Below are 12124 nucleotides of genomic sequence, written 5' to 3'. Positions count from 1 at the left end.
TTGCGCCCAGCATGGTGGCACATGCCTGTAATCCCAGCGGCTCTGGAGGCTGAGGCAGGAGGACCAAGAGTTCAAAGTCAGCCTCAGCAACAGCAAGGTGCTAAGCAACTCAGTGAGAGCCTGTCTCTAAATAAAATACAAAGTAGGACTGGGGATGTGGCTCAGTGATCAAGTGCCCCTGAGTTCAATCCCTGGTACCCACAGGGAAAAAAAAAAAAAAAAAAGAGTAGGCCTTATTTTCCCACTCTGGTGTTGGGTTGTTTCAAAGGGAAAATAAAATGCCCATTTTCTTCACTAGGTGATAGCCCTCGACTTTCTCAGTAAGTTCAAAACTGGAGAAAGCTAAAGACGGACCCGGGCTGCCTTCGCATCAGGTGGTAAAGGCTGTTTCCTGGGAGCCGTGAGGGTCACTGGCTCCCAAGCCCATGGGTGCTGTCTGCCCGCTCCTCGAGGCTCTCTGCCGCCCTCGGGGACGCTTCCTAAGACAACAGCACAAAGCCTGAGACTGGACAAGTTAAGGGGGGTAAGGTGCTCCCACCAAGCGGGTAGATGACCAAAGGTCTAGGGTGAGCCGCCGAGAAGAACAGGGCAGGACTGCCGGCCCCTTGGGCAGGGACCGAGTTCTGGCCAGCAGGGAGCCCAGGAGGGCCTCACAGCGGCCACCTTGGCACAGGCCAATGTTGCAGAAGCAAACACAGCAGCGACCCCAATCCAGAACCGAGACTCGCTCGATGGTGTCTTTGTGTAGCTGAGGGAACGGCCGACAGCCAGCGCTGGGTCCTGCCTGGGTGGAGGCACAAAAGCCTGGCCATCCGTCTCAGCCGTTTTCACGTCCCATCACCTCCAATGGCGCTCAGCTTAGGAGGCAAATACTCAGCACAGGCCTGCCGAATTCGAGGGCCCACCTTGCCCCTGAGACGGGTCACCTCTTGTCTTACCCTGTCACTTTGCTGCTGCGCCAGCCCTTGGTCCGTTAACCGTTGTTTAGTGGGTGCCTCCAGATAGGAAAGGTACAACAGAAGCCAGCTGGCTTCTCCAAGGCCAGGAAGAGGCTTCCTGTCCTTATCTAGCTTCCTTCTCTCTGCACTCGCGGTTCTCATGGCGTCCCTGTCCATGTCACTCTGCACAGTCCCCACCAGCCTCCAGGCCACCACTGAGACCCAGCGGTCCCATCGGTTTCCCTCCAACTACCCTGGAAGCTACAAAGGGGAGGGAACCTCGCTGGCCGCGAGGCCCCCCCAGTGCTGCCGGGCACCTGGGAGGGGGAGCCTCAGGCATCTCCAGGACCCCGAGGGGCGTGACCTGCACAGGGGAACAATGACCTAAACTGCGATGAGGTAAGGGGTGCCTTCTGGCCTCCTTCCAGCTTTCCTGGGCCTGGGTCTGTCCTTCAGGGTGATTTGTGTGACACCTTTGAAGTTGGGTATTTCCACACTCGCACAGGGCCCACTTGAGTTTGCTGAAAGATAAGAGTTAGGGGAGATACGAAAGATCGATTTGAAAGGGAGGGAGAGAAAGGAAAACAGACTCCAAGCTACTTCCTGTTAGAAAGCAAAGAAAATCTGGGCTCACTGCTGACTCTTTCCTTCCCCCCTGGGCTTTCCCCTTGCTGGCCGGATGGAGTCCAGAATGATCCGCGAGCACTTTCTGGCAGGGACCCATGTTGGGTGCTCTAAGCTGGGGAGGGGAGGAAGGGGCACTCCATGCAGAAGCGTGTGACCCTCTCGTGCCCTCAGCCCCCTCCTGGTCCCCACTGGAGGCCTTTGCCTGTGGGGCAGGGCTGCTGAGCCATCTTGGATGGAGTCCACTCCTTCAGAACCTGAGTCTGCAACACGTGTGTTCATTTCCAGGGCAGCCGTCACAAAGGGTCCCAATCAGGTGACTTATAACAACTGAACTTTACTCTTGAAGTTCTGGAGTCTGGAAGCCCCTGAGCAAGGAATCAGCAGGGCCATGGTCTCTCTGAGGGCCCTCGGGGAGAATCCTTCCCTGCCTCCAGCTCCAGGTGGTCAGCCCACTCCTCGATGTCCCTTGGCTCATGGCAGGATAACTGCCACCTCTGTGTCAACCATCTCATGTCTTTTGCCCTGTCTCTTCTCTTCTTCTAAGGTCACCAGTCAGATTGCATTAAGGCCCACCCTAATCCAACTAATCCTAATCTCACCCTAATCCTAATCTCAACTAATGACATCTGCAACAACCCTACAAAGCTACATTCCTTATTTAATATTTTTTAGTTGTAGATGATCTTTATTTATTTTTATGTGGTGCTAAGGATCGAACCCAGTGCCTCACACATGCTAGGCAAGCTCTCTACCACTGAGCCACAGCACCAGCCCCTACAAAGCTACATTCTGAGACTCTGGGTAGACAAGAACTTTGCTGAGGGTGCTATTCAACCCAGAGCACATGGTGATAAAACACGTTGCTCCTCGATCCATGGGCTGAGGGGAGCTCCCCTGAACACCGAGTTGTCGAGACTGAAGCCACTTCTTCAAGTCTTCATCACAAACATCAGCGTCGGCTTCCATTAAATGTGCAGAGTGGCACCTGCTTCTAAGATTAGGTTAATGCTTGCATTTTTGGTATGACTTCCTTAGGCTATGAAATTTAAGTAGCAAAAAATTTTAAGCTTACTTTTCCATGACTAGATGTGGCTTGTCTTGAACCTTCATTCTGCTCCTTAGTGGAGTTATTAGACCTGGTGATTTGGACGGGGGGCGTAGCTGAGTTGTGGGGAGCTTGCCCAGCAGGCACAAGGTCCTCACAATTGAACAACACCCAGTCAATGCAGGGTAAAATTGATGCAGTCAGAAGTTCCAGTGCCCCTTCTGTATGTGGCATTTGATTCTCAGCCCTGGAATCTCATGTAACAGCTGGCATCCAAGGGGAGTGGAGGCAGCTCCAGGGTCCTTTGTGGTCCTCGGTCAGACAGCTAGTCTGCAGGGAGGCTCTGTCCCCTGGAGCCTCAAGCATAGCCATCGTATTAGTCTGTGAAGGCTGCTGTAACAAAGCACACTACACACTTGGTGATTTTAACAATAGCAATTTGTTTCCTTGCAGTTCTGGAGGCTGGAAGTCTAAGATGGAGGGATCAATCCTGAGGCCACTCTCCTTGGCATCTTCTCCCTGTCCTCACATGGTTGCCCTCTGTGTGTATCTACATTTTAATTCCTCTTCTCATAAGGACACCAGTCATATTGAATTAGGACCCACCCATGTGATCTCATTGTACCTTATTACCCCATAAAGGCTGTATCTCCAAATCCATCAGATGTGACTGTATTTGGAGATAGGGCCTTTATAGGGACAATTAAGATAAGGACTGGGGATCAGGACTTTGATATGGGAATTTGGAGGAACACGATTCAGTCTGTAACAATCGTCTTTCCATGCCTGGGTAGCGAGGTCTCAGATTGACCCAGACCATTCATCTGTTCAGGGATCATACATCTTCTACAGTCCTCTTCCTTGTGAGACCCTCTTCCACAGGTAGCAGAAGGAACTTCAATTTGTCATTAATTTTCTCTCCATACCCTCTTGTTGAAAAACAAAACCTTTGAAATGGGTTCCAGTAGGTGGATGCTGAGTCAGCTCTCACCAATGCCGTTCCCTCCTCCCCACCGCTCAAAATGGCAGCAGGTATACAGGCAAGTTTGTGGTCTCCATGGGGAAGGGACAGTCCTCCTCTCTGTGCACTCTTTTTCAGGCCACTGTGCTGGTGCTCCTGAGTGTCCTGACAGGCGTCCACCCAGGACCTGTAGTCTGGGTCTACCTTCATCCACTCGGTGTCCCAACTGAAGACTCTGGACTGAGGGACTAAGAGCTTGAGTTTGGAGGATCTCATACGCAATCCCCCGAGATCTGATGGGATCCCCACCCCATTCCTGGTCAAGGTGGGCCACTGGTTTCCAGCCGACTCAGGCACATGCTGTACCTACTTTGGGTACATATGAGAACCCTTTTTCTCCTCCATACCACAGCAGGGATGAAGGCGGTCAGAATCCTAACTTATTCATTCCACCTTCCTCCAGTCATGTTGTACTTACCCGACCCCCATATTGAGATGGGTCTGTCTCCTAACCGAATCCCTAACAGGGAACCGAAGCAAAGCTCCCCCTCCAAGGTGTTAGATTTGGGAAAGATCAAAGCAAACATATGGCCCCTGGATTCCCCTTCTTGGCCCCCTTCTCAAGCACCAGGATTGGGGAATTGAGCTTCCCTGTTAGCAAGAGCTTACATACAATGTCCTGAAATTTCTAGACGATGAGAACCTCACAGATCCAATCCCTAGTCCTGAATCTTTACATGGTCGTAGGAACTAAAGGAACTCTGAAAATTCTCTCTTGCCCATGCCTGGCCTACGAGAGCACTGCCCTGCTGAGGGCATGAGAACCCACCAGAAGCCAAAACCCAGGCACTCTCGCCATTTCTCCTCCACGCCCTGCCTCCCAGGGCAGCCAGAAGAGCGGCCCTCTCTGCTCACAGACTCCCACTCAACTGGGACCTCTGCAGTGCACCCCGCACCCCAATCTGTGGAGCTGATCCTGAGACCAGGAGGACAGGCGGCTTCTCAGAGCCCCCTCTCCTCAGTGGCTCACTAGGAGGCTGCCCTGTTTCTTCCTTGAGCTCCAGAGAGCCTCCGTCACCCTTCCTGTGGCAGGAAACAGCCAGCAAACAAGTGTCCTGGGAACATTCTGTCCTGCTCCTGGTCCTCAATTCCTAACCTAAAGGAATCTGACGGGGTCCTCGAATCTGTGTCCCTTCTCTCCGCATGAAGCCCTGGGGCCTCGGTGCTCCCAGTCAGAAAGGGGACCATCTGATTTCCTCATACAGAGAACTTTATTCTCCCTCAGTGCAGGTGGCCATTAGTCCAAACCCAAGTGTCCCCAGGGCCAACTTCACTCTGAAGACCCTCTGCCTCTTCCAGCCTCCAGGGGCTCCACTGCTCCTTGGTGCTCCCTGGCGTAAGCTGCATTGTCCACTCTTGGCCTCCGTCTTCATTTGACTGACTCCCCCTGTGTCCCCTCTTTCTTTAAGGATGGCAGCCCATCTAGCACAATCTCAATGTATTTTAATCACATCTACAAAGACTCCATTTCCAAAAAGTTCTGAGTGGATGTGAGTTTGGAGGGCACAAGATTCAACCACCGCAGGGACTGTGGCTTCATGCTGCAGTTCTTCCTCCCATGGTGAAGCCCAAGCCCAGAGCGGGGTCTCAGGAAGCGAGCAGGGTCCATTCACCCCCGCCCAGCCTCCCGACAGGAGGCTTGTTCCAAACCTGTCCGTGTTTCACAATGGCCTTACACATGACCCGCAGGAGTCTCCAGCCTCCTGCAAACACTGGCCTGCTGAAACAAACCTGTCCCTTCTCCTGATCTTTTATGACCATTTGCTTATTTGTTTATACCCCTTTTTGTTCCAAAAAGGCTTCAGGCAGATGGTTTTTATTACCGGGCGACATGAACACAGCAAGATCCTGCAGCAAATAGTCTTCCCAGCGAACATAAATTTCCACGAAGCCAACATGAAAAGGCCCAAAGGAACTTGGCAATTAAAATGATGGCGTTGACTTTGACATTGGGCTCCTGGCTCGCTGAACTGCGTTTCAGCACCTGCTCTGCTGTTTTCCCAAGCTTTGTGTGTCGTTGCTTCTTCATGGAGGCGGTCACCAGCTGAGGCGGGAGTCCTGATTATCACGAGCTGAGCCAGTGACTCCGTGCCTATTTTTAGGGCACAAACCTCAGCAAGGAGCCTCCCTGATCAGGGTTCACTGGGGTATCTAGGGATCTTTGTTCATGGGCCAGATCGTGGCCTGAAGTCATTGTGACCCTAGGTAGTTTGCTGGACGCAGGATTAGGGTGGCGACTGACCAAAGTTTCCTACTGAAAAAGGTGAAGGATGAGCAGCCTCCGAGTTTAACCTGAGGCCTTTCTCAGGCTCAACCTTATTCTCCTTTCTACCTGAATTGCTGAGAACTCAGAGATTTGGCTTTGCTGCTGCCAAACGTCCTTTCAGGAGAAGACGTGTGAATGTACGGGTGTGCATCTGTGTGTAGCCGTGTGTGTCTGTGCCCACGGCCACATGCGGGCTCGGGTTCAGGAGGGGGGCGGGCACAGGCTCGGCTCCATGTGCGCCACACTGAACATTCAGCGCGCCCTCCGTCAGCCACCCAGTGGCTCCGAGCCTCTGACTCCCTCATCCCGCAGTGCCCGATGTGGCGACTGTCGGATTCTTAAGGCGTTTGGGGCCCCTTCGAAGTCATCCTGGCCCCACAGCGGGGAGTGGGGGTGGAGAACAAGACCACCCAGAACGCCACGCGCGGGACAGTTCCTGCAACGACTCCCCATCCTGCTCGGTGCCTGGACCCGGCCCTGCCTCACAGCCCTTTGCTCGGGACTCCTGCCTCTTCTGACAGCTCCTGGGAGGGTCGCGACTCCGAGCCGAACAGGCAGCGGGAGGAACTCAGATCCTTGAGATCAGCTGCGAGTGCCGGACAGATGTCTGGCGGGACAGCAGCCACTGCCGCCCAGAGCTGCGAGGACACAGGAGGTTACAAGGTGTGACCCTTGGCGCCAGCAGACCTGTGCGTCCAGGAGGCAGCGTCAGGCGGCGTCCAGGACACGTCTGACCTTCGTCCAGAGCGCTGGTCAGTCTTCCAGCCCGCAGGACTCCAGTCTGCTCACCAGGTCCCACCCCGGGCCACACGGCCAGCTCTTCCTGTGAGGGCCCCCAGCCAGGGGAGCCTCGCGCAGCTCGGCCCCGAGGACGGAGGGCCCACTGCCCGGGGTCGGTGCTCCACCGCCCGGACCCTGCCAGGCGCCCTTTCCTGGGCTGCGCTGGGGCCTGGATTTGCTCCCCGGCTCAGAATCAGGTAGAATAGAGGGGAGTGTTGTTTCAACTAGTATCCGCGCACATTCATTCCCGTGAAACTCGCGACCTCAGGAACTAACAGCCGGCCGCCAGCCCACCTTCCATAGGGCGGTCGCTCAGATCGGCTCCTGCCCACCCAGGGCCTTCTAGGATTTCAGCAAGATACTGCTCTGGTGGGGATCTGGAACGGCCCCCAGGGCCCCGGGGTTAACGGCTCAGTCCCCAGCTTGGAACTATTGGGAGGTGGGGAAACAGCAAGAGGTGAGGCTGGGGGTCTGCAGGTCACAGATGTGCCCTCCAAGGCAACTCAGGACCCTGCTTCTTCACTTCCCCTCTCCCGTCCCAGCCAGGAGAGGAAGCTTTGCTCCACCACATACTTCCCTCCATGAAGTGCTGCCTCACCACAGGCCCCAGGGCAGCAGGGCCAACTGACTGTAGACTGAAACCTCTAAAGCTGTGAGTGAAGGTAAACCTTCCTTCTTTTTATTAAGTTGATTCTCAGACATTTTGTTGTAGTACTGGAAAGCTACTAATGAAAATACACATAACGTAAATTACCATTTTAACCATTTGAGGGGGACAGTTCTGTGGCATTACGTACATTCACATTGTTGTGCCACTATCGCCACCATCTGTCTCCAGAACATTTCATCTTCCCACATCATAACTCTGTACCCATGAAGCAGCAGCTTCCCATTTCTGTACTCCTCCAGCCTCTGCTAACTCACCATTCTACTTTCTACTTGAATTCAACTATTCTTCTAAGTACTTCAGCTAAGTGGAAGAATACAATATTTGTCCTTCAGGGACCGGCCCATTTCACCTAGCACAATGTTATCAAGGTTTATCCATGTTGTAACAAGGGTCAGAATTTCCTTCCTCTTCAGGGTTCAACAATATTCCACCACCGTTTGTTGGTCCATTCTCCCTCAGCGGACACTTGGGATGACTCCACCTCCTATCTATTGTGAATGGTGCTTCTGTGCACACGAGTGTGCAAAGACCTGTCTGAGTTCCCATTTGTAATTCTTTTGATCTCTTTATATCTTAAGACATGATTTTTTGGATGTCACTATCCGTCAGATGGTCCCTGGACACCTTAACTGGGAAGTTATTGGCATCTATCTCTTCAAAAAGTCAAATCTTCCAAATAGACAAACCAGAACACGGAAGAGCGATGAGCCAACCCAGGACGGTGTCGAAATGCCTGTTGCTGAGACGGTTGTCGGCTACATCACGGGCAGCAGGGACATGAAAGCGAGTCCTCGTCCTGGCCCTTCCTGTTCTGTGCACCTGCCAGCATCAGCCAGTGCGTCTCTGCAGCCAGAGCCTGAGCAGGCGCAGCCTGAGTTCAGTCACACCTCGCTTGCCAAGAGGAAAGCGTGAGCAGGAGCTGACTGAATTCATTTTCCTCTCTTCTTCTAACGATATTTGCCACCAATTAGCTTCCTAGCCTCTATTTGTAATTTTCCTAAGTAAAATTCTCTCCAACTCTAAGTAGACTATGAAGCCCTGTTAATAATGCTGGTTATTTATAAAGGATGACTTTGAGAAATAGAAAAATGTCATAGTTCGTAATGGACGGGAAGGAGGGCTCCCCACAGCGGGCTGTGTGGTCTCTGGACAGTGACGTGTTTTGTCTTTATTGTCACTCTGGGCACTAATGTCCGGGTGGGACGGTTCATGAGGCACAGGGGCAGCTTCAGAACAGGGTGTGGGGTCGGGAGGTGCCTTGCCTTTGCCTCATGTTTGGAAGTGAACTTGACCATAGCAGCATTGACCCTCTTCTTCACTGACCCACCTGGATTTGGGCAGCACTGGCAACAGATGAGCTCTAGGGGAAATAGTCTCACTCCATGTCTTAGAGCTAGTGATAAGTAACTGGTGGGACACAGGACTAGCTGTTATGGGTTGAATTCTGCCCCTCCCAAAATCTGTGCCAAAGCCCTAACCCCTGGTACCTGTGAATGTGACCTTATTTGGAAATGGGGGGGTTAACTTTTATTCTTTGTACACAAATGGAGTATAACTATGATTTCTCTGGTTGTACACAAAGTAGAGTCATACCATTTGCGTCTTCATACATGTACACAGGGTAATGATGTTTGTCTCATTCTATTATCTTTTCTTTCCCCATCTCCTCCCCACCCCTCATTTCCGTCTACACAACATCCTTCTTCCACTCTTCCCTTATCTCCCCCTCCCCTGTTTTGTATTATCAACCACTTATTAGAGTAATCATTTGGCCTTTGGTTTTTTGGGATTGGCTTATTTCACTTAGCATGATATTCTCCAACTCCATCCATTTACCTGCAAATGTCATAATTTTATTCTTCTTTATGACTGAATAATATTCCATTGTGTATGTATACCACAGTTTCTTTATCCATTCATCTATTGAAGGGCATCTAGGTTGGTTCCACAATCTAGCTATTGTGAATTGAGCCGCTATAAATATTGATGTGGCTGTGTCACTGTCGTATATGCTGATCTTTTGGGTATAGGCCAAGGAGTGGGATAGCTGGGTCAAATGGTGGTTCCATTCTAAGCTTTCTGAGGAATATCCACACTGCTTTCCAGAGTGGCTGCACTAATTTGCAGCCCCACCAGCAATGTATGAGTGTACCTTTTTCCCCACATCCTCACCAACACCTGTTGTTGCTTGTATTCTTGATAATTGCCATTCTAATTGGGGTGAGATGGAATCTTAGTGTAGTTTTGATTTGCATTTCTCTCATTACTTAGAAATGTTGAACACTTTTTCATATATCTGTTGATTGCTTGTAGATCTTCTGTGAAGTGTCTGCTCATTTCCTTAGCCCATTTATTGACTGGGTTATTGGTATTCTTGGTGTAAAGTTGAGTTCTTTATAGATTCTGGAGGTTAGTGTTCTATCTGAAGCGTGTGTGGTAAAGATTTCCTCCCACTCTGTAGGCTCTCTCTGCACAGTGTTGATAGTTTCCTTTGCTGAGAGAAAGCTTTTTCGTTTGAATCTATCCAAATTATTGATTCCTGCTTTTATTCCTTGTGCTTTGGGAGTCCTGTTAAGGAAGCCTGGTCCTAAGACGACATGATGAAGATCTGGACCTACTTTTTCTTCTATTAGGTGCAGGGTCTCTGGTCTGATTCCGAGGTCCTTGACCCACTTTGAGTTGCCTTTTGTGTGGAGACAGGGTCTTTGTGGGTGTCATAAGTTAGGGTGCGGTTGGTAACGTGGGCCCTGTTCCAGCGTCTCAGGGGCAGCCCCATCCACACCGTGGCTGTCAGCTTCCAGCCTCCAGAACTGCGAGAGGAAACGTTCCGGGGTCTTTAGCTCCCAGTTTGTGGAGCCTTGTTATGGGAGCCCCAGGAAACTGCTGGCCAAGGTTCAGGGCTGTTCACTTGGTGAAAAGTCATGATCTCTGAATTTGCAGTTTGTTCTTTTTGTCAGAAAGGATCTTAACCCAGAATCTGGGGCTTTCTGGTGGGGACTCTGAGGGACATTCCTACACATACAGAACCCGACTCTGGCCCTCTTCCTCTTCACTTGTCTTTGGAGTAATTGTGTGGGATTTTCCTTTCATTCAAATGACTTTCAATCCAGACGTCTGGGCGGGATGGTCTGGATGCCCTCACACTCCTCCACTCTGGTGAGTCAGCAAATCCTGTGTCCTGGTCAGTGTCCTGCCATGGATGTAACCCTGCTCCTGTCCCGGGGCCCTTCACGTGGTGAGGAGGCGCTCTCCGAGACGGGTCGTCTCTTCGTCTTGCACTCGGTGGGTCTGAGCCTGGCTTCTTGCTCTGCTTCCCTAGATGAAGGCCCCACGTCCACACCAGCACCTTAGCAGCCAGGTCCCCACACCCACCAGGGGGCAAAGCCTGGGAGGGACCAGGTCCTGAGCTGCCTCCCTGACCCAGAGACTCATCCTTCCAATTCCTGAACCAAAGACACAGGAGCCCTTTGCCAGGCTGACAACACCCTTTGCCAGTTGTATACAGAGAAGAATCTCGTGTCCCTCACACTGCGGCTCCAGTGACGCGGCGGTCTGGGAGAGAGGGCAGGAGACTCCGAGGCAAACCTTCCTGCCCCCGACTCCCCGGGCACTGGCCAGCTGATCCCATGCCCGGAGAGGGCGGGGGAGGATCTGCCCTTCTCACCAAGCACCCTGGTGCTCACACGGGCTGGAATTCAATACCTTTTGGATGAATGAAAAACAAATCAATCAATGCCCTTATATTTAGGCCAAGTCATGTGATGTCCCTGTAACTTTGCCCCGGGCGCCCGGGAGAAGCTGTTTTATCCATCAGGAGCCTCTGAGCTGGGTCCTTACATACTTCAGGCCAGAATAGGAATGATTGTTCCAAAGAAAATCAAGACTAATCAAGGTTTAATGAAATGTCTACAAAACATTGCAATAGGTCCACCTCACTCATTGTTAAATGAAATACTTCAAAACATGTCATAAATAATAAAATAATTTAGAGTTTACATTTCTCTCTCGGCAGGATTTCCCAAGAATACACAATCAGTGCCAGGAAACCAAAGGCAGTTTTAAATTAAATGCATTACCTGTAGCCAAATCATCCCAAGTGCAAAATTACAAAAAGTCATCTCCAGAAACTTGTAGCATAAAAGTGAAGATAATATGGGTGCATTTTACAACATATGCTAGGGCCCCTGGCAGGAGCCAATGTTCTGAAAACTTCGTTGTTTAACAGAAGCACGTGTTCTACCTCCAGCTCAGCTCCTTCCCGTGCCCGCTTCAGCTCCACTGTGATTCTTCAGGGGTGGAGGGCGTTGCCCAGCGAGCTGGGTGGCCTATGTAAGTGTCCTGGCTCGGACGGTGAGACAGTATATGTGGAAGGCTCTCTGAGCCCACGAGGGCTGGCCCCAGGAGCAGTCCTGAACCAAAGGTTTTTCATTTATGATTATTGCTTCCAAAGAAGTGGGGAGGACTGCGGACTGGGACCTGTTCTCCATAAATAGCGCTTAGCAGACACTTGGGAGCTGCTCCAAGGTCCTGGTGCTTCCCCTTCCTGTCCATCCCCATCCCCCTGCCGGGACACAGGGAGAGGCCGCTGGCCCACCCCAGGGCCGTTCCCCCAGCCGGAGTTCCCTCCTGCATTCTTTTTGAAACTCCAAGCAAAACTGGAAGACTTAGGAGTGCTGAGGGAGGCTCCAGGTCGCCCCCATACCTGACCACGGAGAATCAATGAGGAAGGGACAAAAATGCATGTCAAGTTAAAGCAGAGACTTCCAATACACGTTTT

The 12124-nt window shown here is 51.6% G+C and overlaps 1 protein-coding gene across 2 annotated transcripts in view; it reads left to right on the top strand.

The window, feature by feature from the left end:
- The window catches only part of Cldn14 (claudin 14), a 96966-nt gene that overhangs the window by 66689 nt on the left and 18153 nt on the right, over nt 1-12124 (top strand). The gene's annotated exons all lie outside the window — the stretch shown is intronic.

This window comes from Sciurus carolinensis, chromosome 9, assembly GCF_902686445.1.
Source record: "Sciurus carolinensis chromosome 9, mSciCar1.2, whole genome shotgun sequence".
Taxonomy (NCBI): domain Eukaryota; kingdom Metazoa; phylum Chordata; class Mammalia; order Rodentia; family Sciuridae; genus Sciurus; species Sciurus carolinensis.
This window is presented reverse-complemented; position numbering and strand designations above follow the sequence as displayed.